Source organism: Cibotium barometz, chromosome 32, assembly GCF_041138505.1.
Source record: "Cibotium barometz isolate CiBa-2024 chromosome 32, ASM4113850v1, whole genome shotgun sequence".
NCBI classification, from domain to species: Eukaryota; Viridiplantae; Streptophyta; class Polypodiopsida; order Cyatheales; family Cibotiaceae; genus Cibotium; species Cibotium barometz.
In genome coordinates this window covers 6,417,841-6,431,888 of record NC_141077.1, presented here as the reverse complement: position 1 = coordinate 6,431,888, position 14,048 = coordinate 6,417,841, and positions in this window count along the sequence as shown.

Sequence of the window (14,048 nt, the reverse complement as noted above, 5' to 3'; positions counted from 1 at the left end):
CCTGCGAAGGATCCTAGAGGGTGCTGACCATACGGTGCTCGGGCTCTGGGTCGCCTAGGATACCCACGCGTGCGTCGAGGAAGATATTGGAACAGAGTTGGAGTTGTTTTCTGAAATCGGGCATGGATCTGGTTGATTGACCTTGCTGGTCTTCAATGGATGAGTCCATGGCTCTTTATATGGATCTGTTGGTTGATCTTGCTGATCTTCAACGAGTGTAAGATCCCTGTTCCCACCGAGTAACAGATTCGGAATACTAGCAGCGGAAGTAGCACTTCTCGCGCGGGACAGGGGTCCCACATTCGGGGCCTCGCCCACGGATATCCGGATAAGAGACTAATCCGTCGGTTGTTCCAAAACCGAACCCGGAAAAACTTCCTTTACCGGAAAGCACGGGCGATTCCACCAGAATAACTTTTTACTCTAACGTAGTCAAGATCATTTCTGATCGAGCTGATCTAATTACATCTATAAGGTACTTGGTCAGGTCAAGGAAGAAACTTGCACTTGGATCATTGGGATCAACGCTTTTTTCCCCATTCAAGAGGCACAGTCGTTGATTCCTATCCATAGAACAGTTACTGTCCGGGATTTATTTTATCTATCGTAAAAACAAAAGTTTGAGTCTCGATTTACGGATCCATCAGTCCAGCCTAACCCCATCCGATCCCATGGGTTAGCCAACCGCCCAACCACTGTAGTGATGAGATCCAATTAAGAATTTGGTTAGGTTTTGTCCCGGGTACCAAGGAAAAGAGTTCCAAGGCCCCCTAGCCGGATGTTCATGCAAAATAAAACTAGTCACACCACTCACACACCCAATATGAAATTGCCTTTTCACAGATTCCCAGTTTAAAACAATCCTTTAATAAAACCATGGTATCACTGATCACCATCTTCCAATTTATCCAGTTGATTCTTAATTTTTTCATCATTCCTTCATCAGAGTATCTATGGCATCATTGGCAACTAGGACGCTCACCACCTGTCCACTCAGGGGCCGTTTCTTAGTTCCTAGCCCTTAATACTTGGCAATATAATCACTTATCAAGATGGACTCTCGTTGAAGATCAGCAAGATCAACCAACGGATCCATATAAGGAGCCATGGACTCATCCATTGAAGACCAGCAAGGTCAATCAACCAGATCCATGCTCGATTTCAGAAAACAACTCCAACTCTGTTCCAATATCTTCCTCGACGCACGCGTGGGTATCCTAGGCGACCCAGAGCCCGAGCACCGTATGGTCAGCACCCTCTAGGATCCTTCGCAGGTAACCTAGCGCTTCACTCATAGGCCGCTTCCTTGGCCCCTCATCCACCGTACCGGAAGCTCACCATTTTAATCGCACCGAGGCTGGTCAAGACCTCGGCCGACCTTGCTACGCGAGACGTCCTTCATTGACTCTCCGTCAGCAGTTGCAACATTATCAGTTAGGTCTCACGACCTTAATCACAAGATAGTCACAATGCTCCCCCAGCAATATTGACATAAAACAGTCATTTACAAACAGTTTACAACACAGTTTCTATTTTTACTTTCATTTTTCCACATTATCCCTCATCAATCCACATTACTTATTCCATATTCCATTTATATGTATACTCATCCCATCACATCATTTTCCATCTCAACACTTCATATTCCTTCACATCACATATCGTATATTCACATCCATACATATATCCACATCTACATCCACATCCACATTCACATCCACACATCCACATCTACATCCATACATCTAATTTCACATCCACATCTACATGCACATTCATGCATCCACATCCATACATCCACATCTACATGCACATTCACATCCATACATCCACATCTATATGCGTACATTCTCATCTACATGCATACATCCACATCTCTATGCATACCTCCACATCCACATCCACATTCACATTCTCCTCATACATCTACATCTACATGCATACATCCACCTCCACATTCACATCCACATCTATACATCTACATCTACATGCATACATCCACCTCCACATCCACATCCACATCTACATCTACATGCATACATCCACCTCCACATTCACATCCACATCTATACATCTACATCTACATGCATACATCCACCTCCACATCCACATCCACATCTACATCTACATGCATACATCCACCTCCACATCCACATCCACATCTATGCATCTACATCTACATGCATACATCCACATCCACATCTATACATCTACATCTACATGCATACATCTACATCTCCATTCACATCCACATCTATACATCTACATCTACATGCATACATCCACCTCCACATCCACATCCACATCTACATCTACATGCATACATCCACATCCACATCTATACATCTACATCTACATGCATACATCTACATCTCCATTCACATCCACATCTATACATCTACATCTACATGCATCCATCCACATCTCTATTTACATCCTCATCTATACATCTACTTCTACATGCATACATCCACATCTCCATGCATACATCCACCTCTACATTCACACTCACATCCATACATCTACATCTACATGCAAACATCCACATCTCCATGCATAATAAAATTCTTTTAATTAATCTAGGATGATAGTTCCTAGAATATGGTAGGAAGTCCTCTTTTTATGCTTTGAATGAATTTATTTTATGCGTAAATTCTATAAAATTTTTGCCATAGCTCTGCTACTATGATTGATAAATCTCAATTTTTTTCTAAGGGATAAAGCTTATCATTAAGGAAATAATTAGAATGGTCTCTAATTGGGTCATCAATCCATAATGGATTGAATCATCAATGTGCATAAACTAAAAGCATAGAAAAAAGCCATTAATTTGGCCTCAAGCATAGCTTAATCTTGGATTAAGAAAAAGCTTTATGAAAAGCTTCATTTGGATTGAGAATGGGTCATGAGTATGACCATTTCTTGAGTGAGAGAGAGAAATTACATAAAAACCATTAGAATTTAACATAAATGGAAATTAACTTCAATAGCATTTATTAAATTATGTAACTCTTCACTACTATTCACCAATTAACTTCAATAGCATTTTAAAAAAACCATACCAATTAAACTTCTCAAGCTTGAGAGGGGTTGAGAAGAGAGAATCATTGAGTAATTATAGAAAAGATCAAAATTCAATATACTTACCTTATAATTTGCTTGATTCTTTATTCACGGTAGAGGCCCCCAACCAATCAATTGGTTTAGTATGTTGATGGAGCCACCAAGGGGGTTGAAGAAAGAGAGAAGTGTCAAAAACTAGTGAATTATTAAAGAATTCACAGTTCTTGGCTTAGATGGAGTAACAAAGCATAAGACACTATATATTTTGGCTTAGATGGAGTAGAGTAACAAAGCATAAGACACTATATATTTTAGCTTAGGTGGAGTAGAGTAACAAAGCATAAGACACTATATATTTTGGCTTAGGTGGAGTAGAGTAACAAGGCATAAGACTCTATATCTTTTTCAACAAGGGGAGGCTTCAATTTATAGGAAAATTTGAGCTCCTAACCAAACAAACTGATTCTAGAATTTTCCAAGTCAGTTTGGTCACTTTTTGACCATTTTTAGGTCAGTTAAGCTAACTTTTTGGAACTAGACTTGAATGAGGAGAGAGGAGAGATAAAATATCTCAATTTTTATGAGTTCAAAATTTATTCAAGCATGTGAAATATGCACCTCCTTTAAAGAATTCCCCTTCCTTACATATGTGTCATAATGGAACCATTTTAATATTGCTCATAGTTTTTTTACTAATAAGCCTTGTACATTTTCAACTCTTCATCTTATGTGAGCATTTAAGGGACTCCCCTTCCTTACATATGTGTCATAATAAAATCATTATTTCCAAAATATCTCATATTTTTAATATTACTCATAGTTTTTTATTAATAAACCTTGTACATTTTCAACTCTTCATCTTATGTGAAATATGCACCTCCTTTAAAGAACTCTCTATCCTTACATATGTGTCATAATGGAATCATTTTAATATTGCTCATAGTTTTTTACTAATAAACCTCGTACATTTTCAACTCTTCATCTTATGTGAGCATTTAAGGGACTCCCCTTCCTTACATATGTGTCATAATAAAATCATTATTCCCAAAATATCTCATATTTTTAATATTGCTCATAGTTTTTTACTAATAAACCTTGTACATTTTCAACTCTTCACTCATGTGAGCATTTACTCATTTTTGGGTATTTTCTTTTTACAATTTGAATTTATCTCCTCCCTACACATGGATTGATGCTATTGGCCCATAGGAACCTTAATTGGACCATAGTCTAAAGATTTATGAAAATCTAGACCCTTAGGCTAAGGTTCTTTATACCTATTTCCAATTAATTTCAATTGCACATTGAAAAATTCTTTTTAAATTTCTATTTCAGGGGAACTCATCTGAATTATAAGAGATATTTTTCTATCCAGAATTATTCAAAATCTGAATATTCTCTCTCTAGAATATTTTCTCTCTCTAGGTTAAAACAATCACAAACAAGATCTCTTATATTTCAGAAAAGGAATTGATTACAGGGAAATATACTAGACATCAAAAAGGGGTTGGGGAAGGAATCTTACATTCTACCCCACTTAAAAAACACGAGATGTCCTCATCTCGCAACTTGGAATAATTTCGCAAGATGCACGAATATGAGACTTAGAGAAAAATTTTAATCACGATTAACCACCAAGAAAAGTCTTAAAGAGAGCAAGATTCAAAATAAGAACAAGATTTAAACTTTATTCATTCTCGGAACTTATACAGTAAAGATAGAGAAACTCTTTACACTTCCATAAGCCCGTCCATCATATGGTCACAAAAGCAGTCCTCACAAGCTGCACAAGTATAGGGTAACTCATCTATGGGAATGATTCTGCTGGTTATTGCCGCACCTATCTCAGTGGTATGAGGTGATCTAACAAAAGGACCTCTGAGAGGCAAGCCAAAAATGGGGTAAAGGCATATCTTCTCATGAGGAAGAAAACACGCCAGTAAGAAGACCCGCTCAGAAAACCCAAGATGCCTTGATCTCATGACGCAGTAGTATTGGGGACCCAAACCCAAGGCTTCGATAACCATGGCCAAGCGGACATTGTTACGAAAGTGCTGCTGACCCCAGGGTGTTACCCTAGTTATGTTTTGATAGGTCCGCCATTTGGTCTGCGCTACAGAAGTTCCTAGGTGAGGAAAAAGTGAGCGCTCATACTGTTCTATAAAGTCTTTCTTCACAGACTCTCTTGCGTCTTGAAGGTGAGAAATCATCATGGATAAAACTAGTTCTTGTTGCCAAGCCATGAAGGAGATTAAGAAAGAAAGGAGATTGATGGGAGTAAGATTACTGTGAGCGACAAGTAAAAGTTACGACTTATATAGAGGAAGGAGCTAGCGTAACCTAGAAGCCATCGGTAACTTGCCACTGAAGTTTTACCGTCTTTCCATGAATTTGAGTTTGACACATTTTTCTATAGAAGGCATTAAGAATTTTGAGATGAGGAGATAAAAGAAACTTGTAGGCTAAGTCACCTACTTTCATTGAATTTAGATATAAGGATCACAATATCTGGGGGATAACTTCTTATACTCCCCAAGAGATAAAGAACTTCTTTTGGGCCGTACTCGAATGAAAACCAAAATCTTGGTATCCAAAACACCGATTTTCACTTCTGAACTCATTGTTTTGAATCCTTAAAATAGGCGTGACTCCTGAGAAGTATTCTAGGAAAAGGGTCTTCCTTTTTTTTAAACAGAAACTTTCTTTTATTTTAGAGAGGGAATAATTATAAGATCAGAAAGGGAGATTCTTACTCCTGTATACCTCGAAGGCTGGGGAGGAATCTTACATCCTACCCCACTTAAAAAGTGCGAGATGTCCTCATCTCGCAAGGTAGAGGACAACTCTTTTTCTTAAGATCCAATTTTATTCTGGGGTTCCTTATATTCTGGTCAACCCAATAGAATACTGGGATAAATATCCCTTATATAGAACTCATAATTAAATAACAATTCATTCAGATCTTATCATTCATATCTTTAACATGATAATGGTCCATTAGACCGAAAAATTTCCTTCTGAACATTCCTTCACGAGAATTTCAGTTAAGCTAGTCCTCAATTTGACATCCCTTAACTTGATCTACCGGTCAAGTATTAACAGTAGCAATCTAACAGCACAACCCACTAACCTCATAGTGATTGGCTGAATTCATTATCATCATTCTAGTTATGAATATCATCACAGGGACTCGTCCCATTCCCCCTCATTGTGGTTTCATTGTATTTCAACTAATTTTTAAAAATCAACATTTTCAATCAGAATCCAAATCAATTCATCAATTCTCAAACAGAATTAAAAATCATATCAATCACATTCGAAATCATCATCTAGATAGCATTAACGCTTATAATTTCAAGTCTTAGATTTACTCGTATATACTGTCAGTAAAGAGCTGCAGTATACCCTCGATATATACGGGTAGTCACGGCCCTTGGAATTATAAGGTAAATACTATCATGTCTAGGCCTTAAGCAAGTCAGGGATTCTATATAATTGCGGTACTTCCATCTGAAGAACCAATTACCAAATTATGAATTTCAGTTTGAATATCAAATTGTATGAATTATATCACACAATTATAACCCTTTTGTGTTTCTTGATAAATTTTTGACATATTTGTCTTCTCAGTTGATCTTTATTAACCAAATGCTCTGATACCAACTGTAAGATCCCTGTTCCCACCGAGTAACAGATTCGGAATACTAGCAGCGGAAGTAGCACTTCTCGCGCGGGATAGGGGTCCCACATTCGGGGCCTCGCCCACGGATATCCGGATAAGAGACTAATCCGTCGGTTGTTCCAAAACCAAACCCGGAAAAACTTCCTTTACCGGAAAGCACGGGCGATTCCACCAGAATAACTTTTTACTCTAACGTAGTCAAGCTCATTTCTGATTGAGCTGATCTAATTACATCTATAAGGTACTTGGTCAGGTCAAGGAAGAAACTTGCACTTGGATCATTGGGATCAACGCTTTTTTCCCCATTCAAGAGGCACAGCCGTTGATTCCTATCCATAGAACAGTTACTGTCCGGGATTTATTTTATCTATCGTAAAAACAAAAGTTTGAGTCTCGATTTACGGATCCATCAATCCAGCCTAACCCCATTTGATCCCATGGGTTAGCCAACCGCCCAACCACTGTAGTGATAGGATCCAATTAAGAATTTGGTTAGGTTTTGTCCCGGGTACCAAGGAAAAGAGTTCCAAGGCCCCCTAGCCGGATGTTCATGCAAAATAAAACTAGTCACACCACTCACACACCCAATATGAAATTGCCTTTTCACAGATTCCCAGTTTAAAACAATCCTTTAATAAAACCATAGTATCACTGATCACCATCTTCCAATTTATCCAGTTTGTGAGATCCCTGTTCCCACCGTGCAACAGATTCGGGGTACTAGCAGCGGAAGTTGCACTTCATGCGCGGGGCAGGGACCCACACTCGGGGCCTCGTCCATGGATATCCGGACAAGAGACTAATCCGTCGGTTTTTCCAAAACCGAACCCGAAAAAACTTCCCTTACCCAGAAAGCATGGGCGATTCCACCAGGATAACTCTTTACTCTAACGCAGTCAAGATCATTACAGATCAACTGATCTGACTGCACCTTTAACGGTACTTGGTCAAATCAAGGAAGAAACTTGCACTTGGATCATTGGGATCAACGCTTTTTTCCCCATCAAGAGGCACAGCCGTTGATTCCTATCCATAGAACAATTTCTATCTGGGATTTACTTCATCTATCGTAATAATAAAAATTAAATCTCGATTTACGGATCCATCAGTCCAGCCTAACCCCATCCGATCCCATGGGTTAGCCAACTGCCCAACCACTGTAGTGATGGGATCCAATTTGGAATTTGGTTAGGTTTTGTCTCGGGTACCAAGGAAAAGAGTTCCAAGGCCCCCTAGCCGGAAGTTCATGCAAACATAAAACTAGCCACACCACTTACACACCCAATATGAAAATTACCTTTTTCTTAGCATCAGCTAACTTTAAAACAATCCTTTAATGAAACCATAGTACCACTGATCACAATCTTCCAATTTATCCAGTTGATTCATAATTTCCCATCATTCCTTCATCAGAGTATCTATGGCATCATTGGCAACTAGAACGCTCACCACCTGTCCACACAGGGGCCTTTTCAATAGTTCCTAGCCCATAATACTCGTCAATATAATCACTTATAAAAATCAAGATGGACTCTCGTTGAAGATCAGCAAGATCAACCAACAGATCCATATAAAGAGCCATGGACTCATCCATTGAAGACCAGCAAGGTCAATCAACCAGATCCATGCCCGGTTTCACAAAACAACTCTTACTCCTTGTTCCAATATCTTCCTCGATGCACGCGTGGGTATCCTAGGCGACCCAGAGCCCGAGCACCGTATGGTCAGGACCCTCTAGGATCCTTCGCAGGTGACCTAGCGCTTCACTCATAGGCCGCTTCCTTGGTCCCTCATCCACCATACCGGAAGCTCACCATTTTAATCGAACCGAGGCTGGTCAAGACCTCGGCCGACCTTGCTACGCGAGATGTCCTCCATTCACTCTCCGTCAGCAGTTGCAACTTTATCAGTTAGGTTTCCACGACCTTAATCACAAGACGGTCAAAATGCTTTCCCAGCATTCTTGACATAAAACAGCCATTTACAAACAGCATTTACAAACAGTTTACAAATACAATTTCTATATTAACTCTAATTTTTCCACATTATCCCTCATATAATCCACATTACTTATTCCTCATTCCATTTATATGTGTACTCATCCAATCACATCATTTTCCATCTCTTCACTTCAGATTCCTTCACATCACATATCATATATTCACATCCATACATCCACATCCACATCCACATTCACATCCATACATCCACATCTACATGCTTACCTCCATTTTCACATCCTCATTTATACATCCACATCCCATATCCACATTCATACATACACATCCATATCCACATCCATACATCCACATCCACATGCATACATCCACTATCACGTCCTCATTCATACATCCACATCCACATGCATACATCCACTATTACGTCCTCATTCATACATCCATATCCACATACATACATACATCCACATCCACATTCCCATTCACATCTATACATCCACATCTACATCCACATGCATACATCCACTATCACGTCCTCATTCATACATCCACATCCTCATGCATACATCCACTATCACGTCCTCATTCATACATCCATATCCACATACATACATACATCCACATCCACATTCCCATTCACATCTATACATCCACATCTACATCCACATACATACATACATCCACATCCACATTCCACATTCACATCTATACATCCACATCTACATCCATATACATACATACATCCACATCCACATTCCACATTCACATCTATACATCCACATCTACATTCACATTCACATATATCCACATCCACATTCCCATTCACATCTATACATACACATCTACATCCACATACATACATACATCCACATCCACGTTCCACATTCACATCTATACAACCACATTTACCTCCACATTCACATACATCCACATCTACATTCACATACATACATACATCCATATCCACATTCCACATTCACTTCTATACAACCACGTCTACATCCACATTCACATCTATGCATATACATCTTCATGCATACATCCATTTTCACATGCATACATCCACATCCACATCCACACATCCACATACATACATCCATTTTCACATTCCCATTCATATAACCCCATATGCCTTCATATCTAATCTTTTATATCACCTCCATTCTCACCCTATCACAACCCATATACATCTTATCTCATCTCATACACTTCTTATCTCATCCCATACACATCTTATCACATCTTAACTCATCTTATATGCATCTTATCATATCTTATCACTTCCCATATCTTTTATGCATACTTCTATGCATGAAATTCAATTATGCTAAAAGTAACACTTTTATAATAAAATAATCATCTCTTATGCATACCTCTATGCATGAAATTCAATTATGCTAAAAGTAACACTTTTATAATAAAATATTCATCTCTTATGCATACCTCTATGCATGAATTTTAATTATTGTAAAAGTAACACTTTTATAATAAAATATTCATCTCTTATGCATACCTCTATGCATGAAGTTCAATTATGCTAAAAGTAACACTTTTGATATAAAAATTTATCCATTATGCATACTTCTATGCATGTAAATAAAAATGATAAAAGTAACACTTTTGATATAAAAATTTATCCATTATGCATACTTCTATGCATGTAAATAAAAATGATAAAAGTAACACTTTTGATATAAAAATTTATCCATTATGCATACTTCTATGCATGTAAATAAAAATGATAAAAGTAACACTTTTGATATAAAAATTTATCCATTATGCATACTTCTATGCAAGTAAATAAAAATGATATAAGTAACACTTTTGATATAAAAACTTATTCTTTATGCATAATATAAAAATTCAATTTCTCTATGATTATAATGAAATTCTTTCAATTAGTCTAGGATGATAATTCCTAGAATATGGTAGGAAGTCCTCTTTTTATGCTTTGAATGAAATTATTTTATGCATAATTTTTATAAAAATTTTGCCATAGCTCCGCTGCTATGACTGATAAATCTCAATTTTTCTAAGGGATAAAGCTTATCATTAAGGAAATAATTAAAATGATCTCTAATTGGATCATTAATCCATAATGGATTGAATCATCAATATGCATAAACTAAAAGCATAGAAAAAAAAACCATTAATTTGGCCTCAAGCATAGCTTAATCTTGGATTAAGGAAAAGCTTTATGAAAAGCTTCTTTTGGATTGAGAATGGGTCATGAGTATGACCATTTCTTGAGTGAGAGAGAGAAATTACATAAAAACCATTAGAATTTAAACATAAATGAAAATTAACTTCAATAGCATTTATTAAATTATGTAACTCTTCACTACTATTCACCAATTAACTTCAATAGCATTTAAAAAACCATACCAATTAAGCTTCTCAAGCTTGAGAGGGGTTGAGAAGAGAGAAACATTGAGAAATTATAGAAAAGAGCAATATTCACTAATTACCTTACAAGTTGCTTGATTCTTTGTTCACGGTAGAGGCCCCCAACCAATCAATTGGTTAAGTATGTTGATGGAGCCACTAATGGGGATTGAAGAAAGAGGGAAGCTCCAAAAACTAGTGAATTATTAAATGAATTCACAGTTCTTGGCTTAGGTGGAGTAGAGTAACGATGCATAAACACTATATATTTTTCAACAAGGGGGAGGCTTCTATTTATAGGAAAAATTGAGCTCCTAACCAAACAAACTGATTCTAGAATTTTCCAAATTAGTTTGGTCAATTTTTGACCATTTTTAGGTCAGTTAAGCTAATTTTTTGGAACTAGACTTGAATGAGGAGAGAGGAGAGATGAAATATCTCAATTTTTATGAGTTTAAAACTCATTCAAGCATGTGAAATATGCACCTCCTTTAAAGAACTCCCCTTCCTTACATATGTCATACTTTTAATATTGCTCATAATTTTTTACTAATAAACCTTGTACATTTTCAACTCTTCATCTTATGTGAAATATGCACCTCCTTTAAAGAACTCCCCTTCCTTACATATGTCATACTTTTAATATTGCTCATAATTTTTTACTAATAAACCTTGTACATTTTCAACTCTTCATCTTATGTGAATTATGCACCTCCTTTAAAGAACTCCCCTTCCTTACATATGTCATACTTTTAATATTGCTCATAATTTTTTACTAATAAACCTTGTACATTTTCAACTCTTCATCTTATGTGAAATATGCACCTCCTTTAAAGAACTTCCCTTCCTTACATATGTCATACTTTTAATATTGCTCATAATTTTTTTACTAATAAACCTTGTACATTTTCAACTCTTCATCTTATGTGAGCATTTACTCATTTTTGGGTATCTTCTTTTACAAATTGGATTTATCTCCTCCCTACACATGGATTGATGCTATTGGCCCATAGGAACCTTAATTGGACCATAATCCAAAAATTTCTGAAAATCTAGACCCTTAGACTAAGGTTCTTTATACACATTTCCAATTAATTCCAATTGCACATTGGAAAGTTCTTTTTGAATTTCTGTTTCAGGGGAACCTATTTTAATAAGATGAGATAATTTTCTATCCAAAAATATTAAAAATCTGAATATTCTCTCTCTAGAATATTTTCTCTCACTAGGTTAAAACAGTTAGAAACAAGTCTTTTATATTTCTGAAGAGGGATTGATTATAGAAGAAGATACTAGACATCAAAAGGGGGTTTGGGGGAGGAATCTTACACAGTTGATTCTTAATTTTTTCATCATTCCTTCATCAGAGTATCTATGGCATCATTGGTAACTAGGATGCTCACCACCTGTCCACTCAGGGGCCGTTTCTTAGTTCCTAGCCCTTAATACTCGGCAATATAATCACTTATCAAGATGGACTCTCGTTGAAGATCAGCAAGATCAACCAACGGATCCATATAAGGAGCCATGGACTCATCCATTGAAGACAGCAAGGTCAATCAACCAGATCCATGCTCGATTTCAGAAAACAACTCCAACTCTGTTCCAATATCTTCCTCGACGCACGCGTGGGTATCCTAGGCGACCCAGAGCCCGAGCACCGTATGGTCAGCACCCTCTAGGATCCTTCGCAGGTAACCTAGCGCTTCACTCATAGGCCGCTTCCTTGGCCCCTCATCCACCGTACCGGAAGCTCACCATTTTAATCGCACCGAGGCTGGTCAAGACCTCGGCCGACCTTGCTACGCGAGACGTCCTTCATTGACTCTCCGTCAGCAGTTGCAACATTATCAGTTAGGTCTCACGACCTTAATCACAAGATAGTCACAATGCTCCCCCAGCAATATTGACATAAAACAGTCATTTACAAACAGCATTTACAAACAGTTTACAATACAGTTTCTATTTTTACTTTCATTTTTCCACATTATCCCTCATCAATCCACATTACTTATTCCATATTCCATTTATATGTATACTCATCCCATCACATCATTTTCCATCTCAACACTTCATATTCCTTCACATCACATATCGTATATTCACATCCATACATATATCCACATCTACATCCACATCCACACATCCACATCTACATCCATACATCTAATTTCACATCCACATCTACATGCACATTCATGCATCCACATCCATACATCCACATCTACATGCACATTCACATCCATACATCCACATCTATATGCGTACATTCTCATCTACATGCATACATCCACATCTCTATGCATACCTCCACATCCACATCCACATTCACATTCTCCTCATACATCTACATCTACATGCATACATCGACCTCCACATTCACATCCACATCTATACATCTACATCTACATGCATACATCCACCTCCACATCCACATCCACATCTACATCTACATGCATACATCCACCTCCACATTCACATCCACATCTATACATCTACATCTACATGCATACATCCACCTCCACATCCACATCCACATCTACATCTACATGCATACATCCACCTCCACATCCACATCCACATCTATGCATCTACATCTACATGCATACATCCACATCCACATCTATACATCTACATCTACATGCATACATCTACATCTCCATTCACATCCACATCTATACATCTACATCTACATGCATACATCCACCTCCACATCCACATCCACATCTACATCTACATGCATACATCCACCTCCACATCCACATCCACATCTATACATCTACATCTACATGCATACATCTACATCTCCATTCACATCCACATCTATACATCTACATCTACATGCATCCATCCACATCTCTATTTACATCCTCATCTATACATCTACTTCTACATGCATACATCCACATCTCCATGCATACATCCACCTCTACATTCACACTCACATCCATACATCTACA